Raw genomic sequence first — 13440 nt, forward strand, 5'->3', positions numbered from 1 at the left:
TGTAACAAAGCCAGAGGAAGGTTGTACAATATCAATCAATCAATCAACTTTTTTCTTGTATAGCGCCAAATCACAACAAACAGTTGCCCCAAGGCGCTCCACATTGCAAGGCAAGGCCATACAATAATTATGAAACACAGTCTACGTCTAAAGCAACATAACCAAGGGATGGTCCAGGGTCACCCGATCCAGCCCTAACTATAAGCCTTAGCGAAAAGGAAAGTTTTAAGCCTAATCTTAAAAGTAGAGAGGGTATCTGTCTCCCTGATCTGAATTGGGAGCTGGTTCCACAGGAGAGGAGCCTGAAAGCTGAAGGCTCTGCCTCCCATTCTACTCTTACAAACCCTAGGAACTACAAGTATGCCCGCAGTCTGAGAGCGAAGCGCTCTAATGGGGTAATATGGTACTACGAGGTCCCTAAGATAAGATGGGACCTGATTATTCAAAACCTTATAAGTAAGAAGAAGAATTTTAAATTCTATTCTAGAATTAACAGGAAGCCAATGAAGGGAGGCCAACACGGGTGAGATATGCTCTCTCCTGCTAGTCCCCGTCAGTACTCTAGCTGCAGCATTCTGAACCAACTGAAGGCTTTTTAGGGAACTTTTAGGACAACCTGATAATAATGAATTACAATAGTCCAGCCTAGAGGAAATAAATGCATGAATTAGTTTTTCAGCATCACTCTGAGACAAGACCTTTCTGATTTTAGAGATATTGCGTAAATGCAAAAAGGCAGTCCTACATATTTGTTTAATATGCGCTTTGAATGACATATCCTGATCAAAAATAACTCCAAGATTTCTCACAGTATTACTAGAGATCAGGGAAATGCCATCCAGAGTAACGATCTGGTTAGACACCATGCTTCTAAGATTTGTGGGGCCAAGTACAAAAACTTCAGTTTTATCTGAGTTTAAAAGCAGGAAATTAGAGGTCATCCATGTCTTTATGTCTGTAAGACAATCCTGCAGTTTAGCTAATTGGTGCGTATCCTCTGGCTTCATGGATAGATAAAGCTGGGTATCATCTGCGTAACAATGAAAATTTAAGCAATACCGTCTAATAATACTGCCCAAGGGAAGCATGTATAAAGTGAATAAAATTGGTCCTAGCACAGAACCTTGTGGAACTCCATAATTAACTTTAGTCTGTGAAGAAGATTCCCCATTTACATGAACAAACTGTAATCTATTAGACAAATATGATTCAAACCACCGCAGCGCAATGCCTTTAATACCTATGACATGCTCTAATCTCTGTAATAAAATTTTATGGTCAACAGTATCAAAAGCAGCACTGAGGTCCAACAGAACAAGCACAGAGATAAGTCCACTGTCCGAAGCCATAAGAAGATCATTTGTAACCTTCACTAATGCTGTTTCTGTACTATGATGAATTCTAAAACCTGACTGAAACTCTTCAAATAGACCATTCCTCTGCAGGTGATCAGTTAGCTGTTTTACAACTACCCTCTCAAGAATCTTTGAGAGAAAAGGAAGGTTGGAGATTGGCCTATAATTAGCTAAGATAGCTGGGTCAAGTGATGGCTTTTTAAGTAATGGTTTAATTACTGCCACCTTAAAGGCCTGTGGTACATAACCAACTAACAAAGATAGATTGATCATATTTAAGATTGAAGCATTAAATAATGGTAGGACTTCCTTGAGCAGCCTGGCAGGAATGGGGTCTAATAAGCATGTTGATGGTTTGGATGAAGTAACTAATGAAAATAACTCAGACAGAACAATCGGAGAGAAAGAGTATATGTATCATGGAAATTGACAGAAACTTGACAACAATTGTTTAACCACCCAGCCCGACTGGATGATGATATTAAGGCTCCGTAGTACAATAATTATTAATCATACTTACATTTGACCTCTTGCTAAACCGATGTCTCGCCTCCTCGAATAATCCCCACGGGCTCTAGATTGGGTAGTATTTATAAAATAGCTGACATTTTTCAAGGGTGGTAATAAATTATGCAAAGTCTCTATAATGAGTTGGAATGGTGTGTGAATCCAGAATGTTATTAGAACCTTAAATCTCAACAGTTTTTAGAAGAAGAACTCAACCCTTTTATTTCCTGTTAATTACGTAATTTTTTATGTTAATTTGCTGTCTTAATGTATTTATAAATTGTTTAGGTTCTTGTTATCATATAAATACTAATATTATTATCACTATTATTATCACAATGGAAATAAGTGTTTTCACTTGTGCCATCCATATGTGCTTACACTGAACTTACTAAATAAAATCATGCATGCATGCACACAGGCGCGCACGCACACACACGCACGCACGCACACACGCACGCACACACTTAATATATAAGTGATTTATTGCCCCCTGCTCGAATGGTGGATGAGTCCAGAATGTAATTATCCCATTGTTCACTGGTCTTGGCTAATATCTGTAGTTTCTCCAAAAATATTACTGTCCAAAAGAAACCAGTTGGGGGCCTCAGGCCTATATAAGGCTGGGCTTTGCTGCACTGTGGAGATAGTGTTGGTGACGGGATAATGCAAGCAGCAGGAGGAACACTACGGGGCTGTTCTGTAAATATGTGTAATAAAGTTGTCATTCTTTTCCGAAGATGCAGTCTTTCTTCTTCGAGACACACACAAACTGTTAAGCACAATAATTAGTCATATAAATGTTCCATTTTGGTGGCATTCATTCTTGACCCAAAATACATAAGCATACCAAACAAATGTGAGCTTTCCCTAGTTTGTCCGTGATCAAAGTTATACACACGCATGCAGGCACGCCCGCAGACACACACGGAACTTTTTGTCTTTTCTACATTCTGCTGCAAGCAGGTGCTTTTATTCTTGTCAATTTGAGGGAAGAAAATATCCTTTGTATGAAATGCATTTGTAGTATGGATTTGCACGATTAATTGAATTATTTTCATGATTTTGCTAAGACAGGTTTATGTGCTGCTTTATTGTCGAGTGACTGTTTGCACTGCTGTACATTGTTTTCAAGCACTTCCAGCTCAACATGGCGACAGCTGATGGTTCCACATAGTAGTGATACATAGGCAGTACGGGGTGCCAACGCTCTAGTACCTCATCTATGATTTTATGCCAACAAAGCTAAAGTCAAGAGTTCAACCACTAAGCTACATGTAGTGTAGCTTTTCCATGCTTAAATAAAACACAGCCTGATGAGTTTTTGCATACATGATCGTATCAACTTTCACTTCATCATTCCAGTTACACATTCACAATAACTGTCTAATCTCGCACTTTACAGGTATCATTTCCTGTCTGAGATTAGGATGCTCAAATCAAATCCCTGACAGATAAAATGAAGAGATAAGGATGATACTGTATCACAGACTAATCCAGATTTGTTGTGTTGAGAATTCCAGGAAAATGGCTATGGAAAGATAAACAAAGTGAAAACAGAGGAATTAGTGATATTGTGGAGGACACAGAAAATAGTCTGTCAACTCTGCTCCACTTTAAATCAATCCTAGTTGGTAGAAGCTTTAAGGGGTCACTTGAAGCAAAATAAATTTTTGTATACAGCTACCTGTCAGTGTCCTTGGACCAAACACTTCATGCAGACTATCTCAGTCCACCCAGTTTTCAGTGGGCATTGGACTATGCTGGGGAAGTACCCTATGATGGCTTGCATATCCGTGGTGAAACAACTCATTTTAGACATACTTACATATGTATATGTCAAGAGGGCATGGCTAACAGAAGTTTCTTTTCAATTAAAGCAAAAGATACAAAATGGGTTCTTTCTTGGAGACCTGATCATGAGGTATTTTGAGGATGCACTGTATCACCTCAGTGTCTATGGGGATGTTTTTGTGACCAATATTAGTCTGGACAAAAGCTGCTTAATTTAAACATTAAACATCAAACATTAAACTATAAATATCAGAGAAAAAAAGTCAGGTACACAGCAAATTCAGCAGTGTTAAATGTATAGTGATAAAGCAACAAGGAATCAATGTGTTTTCATAAGCTTAGAATGAGCCTTTCATACCTACACGGGAGGGGCCCCCTCATGGAGGCTGCCATGTTGCACCACCATGTTGGTACAGGAGCCCAAAAGGAACATACTTATTCTGTCTTTACTATTTTTCAGTGCGACCAGAAGACTGAAGAAGAAAGAAGAAGAATCAGTGGTTTCTCTCCTATACAATGTCTACTGGTTACTAGTGCAGGTTAACAAGTTTAATGACCCTGAATTTTATGAAACAAAGTTTCGTATATATTACTTATCACAAGAATTGGCAGAGGAGCATGTTTCCCCGTGTGCTAAAATAGAGAAAATAGAAACAGAAACAGTATTGTAACCAGTGATACAATATGCAATGTGCAATCTCACCACTGGATGGCACTAAATCATACACACTGCAGCTTTAAAGCAGGATCCCCTTACTCTGACCCATGGGACCCTGGTGTGGTATGGCAACAGCTCAGTGGCTGATTAGAAGGCTTTACAGAGAGCCATCAAATCAGCACAAAGTTTTATAAACACCCAGCTTCCAGCCGTAAAAGACCTTTACACATTCTGCTGTCTGGAAGACATCCTGCACTCTAAAGGACCCGTCTCAACCAGTTCATCCCCTGTTTGAACTTTTGTTTTCAGGAAAAGGTTACAGGTCCATCACAGCGCTCACCACAAGACTATTAAACAACTTATTCCCAAAAGCATCACCGCACTCAACCATACACATCCTCAATAGACTCATGTAGCACAATACTTCTACAGTTTTTTTTTAAACTTTGTATTTACTTCATATTGTTGTACAGTTGACCAAAACGTCTGTGCTGTAGTATGTCCACTGAGCAAAATTTAAGTATTATTTAATATGTACGTTAGCAGGCATCAATAGCTTGCTGACTTTAGCGATACTGATTACGGCCACTGAGTCATAATGCAGGTCGCAGCTTTAATACAGGGATTAAAGCAAAAAATAAATAAATAAATAAATAAATAAATAAATAAATAATTAAATAAAAAGAAGGAAAAAAACAAGAAAAAAATCTTTGACTGAAACTTTTTTTATAAATAAATAATTAAATAAAAAGAAGGAAAAAAAACAAGAAAAAAATCTTTGAAACTTTTTTCACAGCCAAATCATAAGGTGTTCACCATCTGCCTTTTAATCAAAACTCTTTTATGACCGTGAAACAAGGTGAAGACAGCGAAGAAAACAGCAAATTTTTCTGCTGAACAAGATTATATTTCACTCACTAACCATTGCTGTTCTTTTCTAATGCAGCATCATATTGTAGAAAGACTTTAACCTGCACATTATTTAAATATTTCAGGATAAACATACATTCAGTACCTTCATTCAGTACCAATTAAAATCTCAGGCCTGTAGCCAGGATTTGAAATGGCTGTTGGGGGGGGGGGCTCAAGACCCCCAGAAAGGTTTGAGGTTTTGATGTCCAGGGATACATTCTGGAAGGTTTTTTGATTACTATTTTCTCACCCCATTCCCTCAATTTGCTTAAGGGCCCCTTCACACATAGTATGATTAAGTACAACTCAAGGCGACTCACGGCGGAACAGCTCGTATGAGCGAACCACAAAAACACTGTGCTGACAGGCAGCCATGCATGATGTCGCTATGACAGTTCATGCATGAGGGAACACAGTGTGAGCAGCTGCTATGAAGAAAAACAAACAAACAAACAAACAAAAATAAAAAAATACATGCTTTCGTGCATGTGGGAACATAGTGCAAGCAGCTGCAGCATGTGTAACCACATTTCGCAGCTGCTGTGAAAATTAAAAAAAAAAACACATGCCACCCACAGGATTCGAACCTGTGCTTTCCAAAAGCTCTGATTGGCAGTCAGAAACTTTTCCACTGAGCTACCATTGCTGTCCTGTGAAAAGTGTGGGAAAATGCCTGATATCAAGAAGGACATGACCAAGGTCTGTAATTTTTATCATAGGTACACTTCAACTGTGAGAGACAGAATCTTAAAAAAAACACTCTAAAAATAAAAAAAGGTCACATTGTATGATTTTTAAATAATAAATTAGCATTTTATTGCATGAAATAAGTATTTGATCCAGTAGAAAAACAGACATTAATATTTGCTACAGAAACCTTTTTTTTTGCAGTTACAGATGTCAGACATTTCCTGTAGTTCTTGACCAAGCTTGCACACTGCAGGAGGGATTTTGGTCCACTCCTCCATACAGACCTTCTCCAGAGCTTTCAGGTTTTGAGTTTCAGCTCCCTCCAAAGATTTTTTTTTGGGTTCAGGTCTGGAGACTGGCTCAGCCACTCCAGGATCTTGAACGGGTGAACTTCAAATGGGCCTGGACATGTGTTGGTTTGAGCAGGGGGACCTTGCTGCCCTGCAGGATTATAAACCAAGACAGCGTAGTGTGTTACTAATCTTTGTAATCTTTGTGACTGTGGTCCCAGCTCTCTTCAGGTCGTTGACCAGATCCTACTGTGTAGTTCTGGACTTTCTCAGAATCATCCTTACCCCATGAGAGGAGATCTTGCATGGAGCCCCAGACTGAGGATGACTGACAGTCATCTTATGTTTCTTCCATTTTCTAATAATTACACCAACAGTTGTTGTCTTCTACCAAGCTGCTTGCCTGTTGGCCTGTAGCCTATCCCAGCCTTGTGCAGGTCTACAATTTTGTCCCTGTTCTCCTTATATAGCTCTTTGGTCTTGGTCATGGTGGATAGCTTGGAGTGTGATTGACTGAATGTGTGAACAGGTCTTTTATACAGGTAACAAGTTCAAACAGGTGCAATTAATACAGGTAAAGAGTGCAGAATAAGAGGGCTTCTTAAAGAAAAATTAATAGGTCTGTGTGAGACAGAATTCTTGCTGGTTGGTAGGTGATCAAATACTTATGTCATGCAATAAAATACTAATTCATTATTTAAAAATCATACAATGTGGTTTTCTGATTTTTTTTTTTTTTTTAGATTCTGTCTCTGAGTTGAAGTGTACCTACAATAAAAATGACAGACCTCTATATTCTTTGTAGGTGGGAAAACTTGCAAAATCGAGAGTGGATCAAATACTTATTTGCCTCACTGTGTGTGTCTATACATATATATATATATGCTACGCATAAGAAGTATAAATTAATCAATAATAATAAAAAAATTCCAAACACAACCAGACTAAATAATATTTGTTTTTGTGTTATGTTGTGCAAAGCTGAAAATGGATAATTTTTTTAGCACATTAACTCATCATCATTTACATACTGCTGTCATGTTACCACCTGCTGTCATGTGTGCAATTATTATTAACAAATCACCCACAAAAGGCTCACCAGCCCAACACACAGTTTTTCACTCGTTTTATGGAATCTTAGTATCTTAGTAAATCAGTCATTATGCTGATGCATTATGCTGGATTTTGGCCGACACCTGCAGCAAGAGGGATCGAATGGGCTCTCACGGGGAACTCTCTGTCTTTTAGCCGCTGGTGTGCGCAAGTGGTTGTAGCAACAGGTGTACGAGGCATCAGAAGCAGCTACGATTTTACAACTATTGCATACGATTCCTGCTTCATGTGCAATTCGACCGCATTCGTACTATGTGTGAAGGGGCCCTAATCACAGTGTTTGTTTGCAGACTAAGACTCTTTGCAAAAAGCATACATAGCTGCAAGAATGTAGGTCTACTTGCTTTATGGTATATTTGATATATACTCTACAGAGCAATGTGCTATATTATATATTTTTTTCATCACATTAAACACACAGGCAGATGAAACACCAGAATAACACTGGTCAACACAATTTTTTTTGCATGGAGGTTTTCCAACAGATTTTGGGTCATTTGGGGGCGCTGAATCTGAATCTTGTGTTAGTTTTTGCGAATCACATCATGTTTTTGAGATATGAAAACATATTTCTCATATCAAGCATTGAACCAAAAGCTACAGTCTTGCACACCTCTTCAGCTCCATAAACAATATTACAGCTCTTTATTCACATTTCGCAAACCTGGTTTAAAACTCTCCTTCATGGTGTCAAACTTGTGAGTGAATGAGCGACCTTTGCGTAATCCATCAATATGGAACATGCGGATTGCAAAAAAAAAACAAAAAACATGATGTGATAGAGGAAATCTGAGCTTAGATTTGGTTTCAGCACCCCGAAATTACCCTAAATCAGTTCTCAAAGTCCATGGAAGAAAAATTCTTATTATTTTTTTGGTTGACCAGAATAATCTATTAAACACATGATCGTATGAGCATTAAATCAAAAACAGAGTGCATCAGTCATATTGAAGTCAGAGTGCATCCAATCATATTTAAAGGTATTCTATATTATTTGTCTGATCATAAAGATTCCAAAAAGGTATAGTTTAGACTATCTGTGAATGAATGTTGTGGAGTTATGGGGTAAAAACAGCAAGAACAGTGACAAAGGTCAGTTTCAAATTGTACAGGGGTCAAAAGTTAAAGTGGCTCCGATTTTGGTAAAAAGTGATGCAAATTATTAGTTGGGTGAATACGTTTTTAAAAAGGAATAGTTTGCATCATGTATCATGCTTAGTTATCATGTTACAGGGTAGCATATGTCACATGTCATAGAATCTGTTGTGTGGGCCGCCAGAAGAGGAGGTACTGCTGGCCCACCACCAGAGGGCGCCCTGCCTGAAGTGCGGGCTTCAGGCACAAGAGGGCGCTGCCGCCACGGACACAGCCGAGGGTGACAGCTGTCACTCATCATCTCATGACAGCTGTCACCCATCTACACTTCATCATGCTACTCCATAAAACCCGGACGTCATCTCCACCTCGTTGCCGAGATATCTTCGACCTGTGAAGGTAAACTGCTCAGCCGTTTGTTTTGTCTTTCACAGACAGTTTTTGCTTTTGTGTTGTTTGCAGTCGGTTCTGTGAGTGCTTGCAGCTGGAGGCTGGGTTTGTGGTATGTGGAGGGCTGACGTCTTCGCTCCCCACGCCAAACTTTGATAAGTACTCACTAACACTGCACGTGCCAGGGTTCTGGATTTGAGGTGGAGGTGGAATCTCCACCTTTGTTGCTACTGGATGTACACACACCCACATCTCATTGTTTCTGCTCCTCGCCAGCAGTACCAGATCCGACATTCGGAGACCGTGGCCACCTGGGGACTTGGGACTTGGCGGCTCCAGTATTCTCCAGGTTCGGTGGCGGAGGAAATCGTGTGGTTCCGGTTCTTCTCAGGACAGACATCTTCTATCCTCGAGCCTACCCACACGTCACCTTTGTGATTGACTGTTTGCAAAAATTTATATTCCTCTGTATTGTGGTTGTGCTCATTCACGACAGTAAAGTGTTCATATTCGACTCTTTCATTGTCCGTTCATTTACGCCCCCTGTTGTGGGTCCGTGTCACTACACTTTCCCAACAGAATCCAATGGATGCTGATATTGTTTAACCTTTACTTTGCAAACCAAGCACGCGACACAGTCAAAACTATTCAATTTATTAATCCTATTAGCTCAACCAGTAATTTGCACCACTTTTTACCAAAATTGGAGCAACTTTAACTTTTGACCCTTGTACAAACTGAAATTGACCTTTCTCAGTGTTCTTGCTGTTTTTACCCCATAACTCCAGACCATTCATTCACAGATAGTCCAAACTATACCTTTTTGGAATCTTTATGATCAGACAAATAATATGGAATACCTTTCAATATGACTGGAACATTTTTAAATTTTGACCCCTGTGTAATACTTCAACTGACCCCTTCTTGGCCGCCTATTGAAAGTTCACGTGGGTACCCGGCATTTTTAAAAGAGTAATGTCTAAGGAGTATGTGTGCCAAATTTGGTGCTTGCATCACCATTTGAAGCATTTTTTTCAGTTATCCGCTGCACTAACAGCACACATGCATGCACAAGCATTTCAAATACCAACAAAAACAGGCCAGATGATCTACAAGGGCTTCAGTCCTTACCATCAACCCAACACAAACAATCCAGTGCTGTCATACCTCCGTAGTGATGGGAAGAACAGCATCCACATCTTTTATTTTGACTGGGGTCCACAGACTTGGGAGCAGGATATTCACTTTGAAAATTTTAAGTTCTAAGCAAATTTAGGCTGAAGATGCCCTGAACACTGGTTAGTTTGTATTTATTCAGAGTTTTCATCTTAATAAAACCATTTTTCAGTCTGTGTATTTGTTGTTGGCCTAAATGGATGAACCCAAAGTGTACCCAAAGTACGTGTGTTTGTAAGCGGAACTAAACTTCATTGGATTCATTTTCAAAAAGCTGTTTTCGGGAATGAAAATTTAATGAGTTTGCTGCCTGCAGATAAGCACTCAGGGCGAAGATGACAACAACAGAGTTCATTTGTGCCAATAACAACATCACCAAAGTTTGTTTGTGTTTGTGTGAACATCTGTGGGAGTTGTTGCTGTGTCATACTTTACGAATTAAATAGTTGCTGCTTAAAAATTTTTGGCAACAAAAATTGTGGTGGTAAAACATCCGTCTGTTTTTATGTCAAAATTTTCAAATTGGCAGGACTGTAGTCTGTGTCGTCTGAGATATAATGCAAGAGCATCAAAAACTGCTGTGTGCACAATCTGTGCAAAAGGAACTGCCTTTATGTAACACTTCCATTTCAGGCGCATGCGCGCGCACACACACACACACCGGAAACAACTGGGGGATTAAAGCCCTTGCTGAAGGGCACGTTTGTGATGGTAATCAGAGAGACAAGTGCAGCTGTTTTATTTCTTTTTTAAACCCACATTCTGCACCCTAATTCTCCTGTCTGGTTGGGGATTGAACCGATGAACCACTTCTTTAACCTTTACTTCATTGCTTCATACATTTTGTTGAAACAAGTGGACATCCCTGAAAACTGGAGGACTCTTTCTTTCCAAACATTCAGCATGATGAATAAAAAAAAGTACGAATAACGTCAGACTGCAGGTCAAGTCCAGGGGCGTGCGTGGGTGCCACACTTTGTCGCATCCAGCACACCACAGATCTGCTTCTGGTCCTGGATGGCAGCCATCCTGACAGATAACCAGTCCATCCCCACCGCTGGAAAGTAACCAGCTATCTGCTGCAGCCAGGTGAAATATTAACATGTCCTTGGACTTCTCCAGCTGCTGGGCACCTCAACACTGATGCACAGAGAAACGTGATGCATGACCAAAATTTTTATAGCTGAATGCAAGTGATACTCCTCATCTGAGTCTCCCAAAGTAAATGTTCCTTTGACACGAATAGAAGTTTGCAGCTAACATCAGTTAAATTTGAAACAATGTCAGATTTTATTGTTTTATTTAACGGCTCCGGCAGATGAAGGTCATCCCCATGTGTGCTGCAAGCTCTGCTTCCACAAACACTTCAGCTCACATCAGCAAGACAAATACAAGAGGAATCTTGGAGAAATATCTGAGATTGTTGCAGGAGATAAAGAAAACAAAAAGATGATCTAGCAGCACTATTTCTTAATATTATTTTAATTTGGAAGTAAAGCAATGAAAACAACAGGCAACTCTTTTGAATGTTGGACTGATTTCTTATTATTTATTAATTTCATCACATTCTGGCTCCTGGAAAATATTTATGTCACAAGTAATTACCTCCGCCAAGGAGGTTATGTTTTCGGTCGCGTTTGTTTGTTTGTCTGTCTGTTTGTCAGCAGGATAACTCAAAAGGTTTTGAATGGATTTTGATGACATTTTGTGGAGTGGTTGGAAATGACAAGAGGAACAAGTGATTAAATTTTAGATCACGATCCGGATCCCAATGCTAACGCGTTAGCATTTCTATGGTATTTTCAGTGTTAAAAGTTAGCATTAAGCAGTTGCAGCTGTCATCACGTTCGGGTGCATTATTGTCATATATCTGCAGTTTAGTTGAATAATAAATTGAATTTTGTCTCTTATTTGTTTTTGTCTATAAGCACATGCAATATCAATATCAGTGCTCAGATGACAGTAGCTTCTGGGAAAGGTGCAAGTTGCAATAAACTGTGATGCCAAGCACTAAGGATACATGCTATCCAGTCACAGCAGATGAAACTTTTTTTTACTACTGAGCAAACATCATTGTTACACTTTTTTAGGTTCAATGATTCCACGGCGTGTAGATGTTATGGCGTCAGTGACCCCATGGCCTTGGCGGAGGTTTGCACTCTCTGAGTGCTTCTAGTTTGATTTATTTTTTGGTCATGCAAACAATCCACAGAAAATGAACAATGAAAAGAATAAATCAATTTTTTGATGTGTGGGTGAACTCAAGTTGATCTGGTGCAGCGTAAAAACAATGAGTGCTATAGAAACTGGGCCCCGGGGAGCGCAGTGTTGCTTGTAGGCACTGCCTGCCTTTATCCCAGTGGGCAGTCTCCAATGGGTCACTGGCCTGCTCTCTTTGTTAGGTTTGGGTTCTGTTGGTGGTGGAGGGCTGGGGGTACATGCTTATAGAATGATGATGATGATAATAATAATAATAATAATAATGTACTGTATTTTTACAGTCCATCTTGTAGATGCTCAAACTGCTTTATAGTGATACCTCACATTTACTTCCCCAGCTAAAGCTGGTACCCATTGTTACGACTAGGTGGACTGAGACAATGCAGATTACAGTGGGTTGCAAAAGTATTCAGCCCTTTAGTATTTCACGCATTTTAATTTGTTTATGGCATTCCAAATACAAAAAGTAAATCAGGCTTCTCAATATAAAAATTTCTAAAATTATTTTCCTTAGACTCAAACTGAAAGTAAATCTCTACAAGTTGACATAAATTAATTAGAAATATAAAAGCCAAGATGATGGGTTGCGTAAGTAATCAGCCCCTTTGGTATAATACCTGTAAATAATCAGTTTAATTGCCAGTTTTCTTCAGACAAGTCAGGGGATGGATACATGAACATTTCCAAGTCACTGAATGTGTCTTGAACTTTATTTACATCAATAATGAAGAAATACAGACAGTATGACACTCTATGGTAAAGCTGTGTGGAGTAGACAGTTCTAAAAAACTGAGTGACTGTGCAAGAAGGAGAAGAGTGAGGAAAGCCACCAAAACACCCAGACAACCAGGAAGAAGTTACAGGCTTCTGTGGCTGTGATTGGAGAAATTGTGCACAGTGCATGTTTTGCATTTTGTATTCCCAGTTATACGACTTCACGATGAAGTGGTACAGAGGAGGGTTTTCTTTCACCAAAACATTAAAGCTAGGCTTGCATCAAATGCTATTCACATTCATTCAAAACAAACTGTTTGTGTCAAAATGTGACAACACTTCAGTGTGAGATTGTATGTCTGTGGGGCCGCGGCTCAGCTCCTCACATGTACTCACTTTTCACACCTCGTGTTAAGCACACTCCTCACACACAGACTCATAGATCTCATGGAGACACATAAACACGAAAACTCAATATCCACTCACAGCAAATATTGCTGTGACTGTCATTGTCGTCACGATCGCC

The 13440-nt window shown here is 39.4% G+C and overlaps 1 protein-coding gene across 3 annotated transcripts in view; it reads right to left on the reverse strand.

The window, feature by feature from the left end:
- Positions 1 to 13440, reverse strand: part of osbpl3b (oxysterol binding protein-like 3b) — a 147950-nt gene that overhangs the window by 67658 nt on the left and 66852 nt on the right. The window lies entirely within an intron of this gene.

The sequence above is a fragment of the Thalassophryne amazonica genome, chromosome 7 (assembly GCF_902500255.1).
Source record: "Thalassophryne amazonica chromosome 7, fThaAma1.1, whole genome shotgun sequence".
Classification (NCBI taxonomy): domain Eukaryota; kingdom Metazoa; phylum Chordata; class Actinopteri; order Batrachoidiformes; family Batrachoididae; genus Thalassophryne; species Thalassophryne amazonica.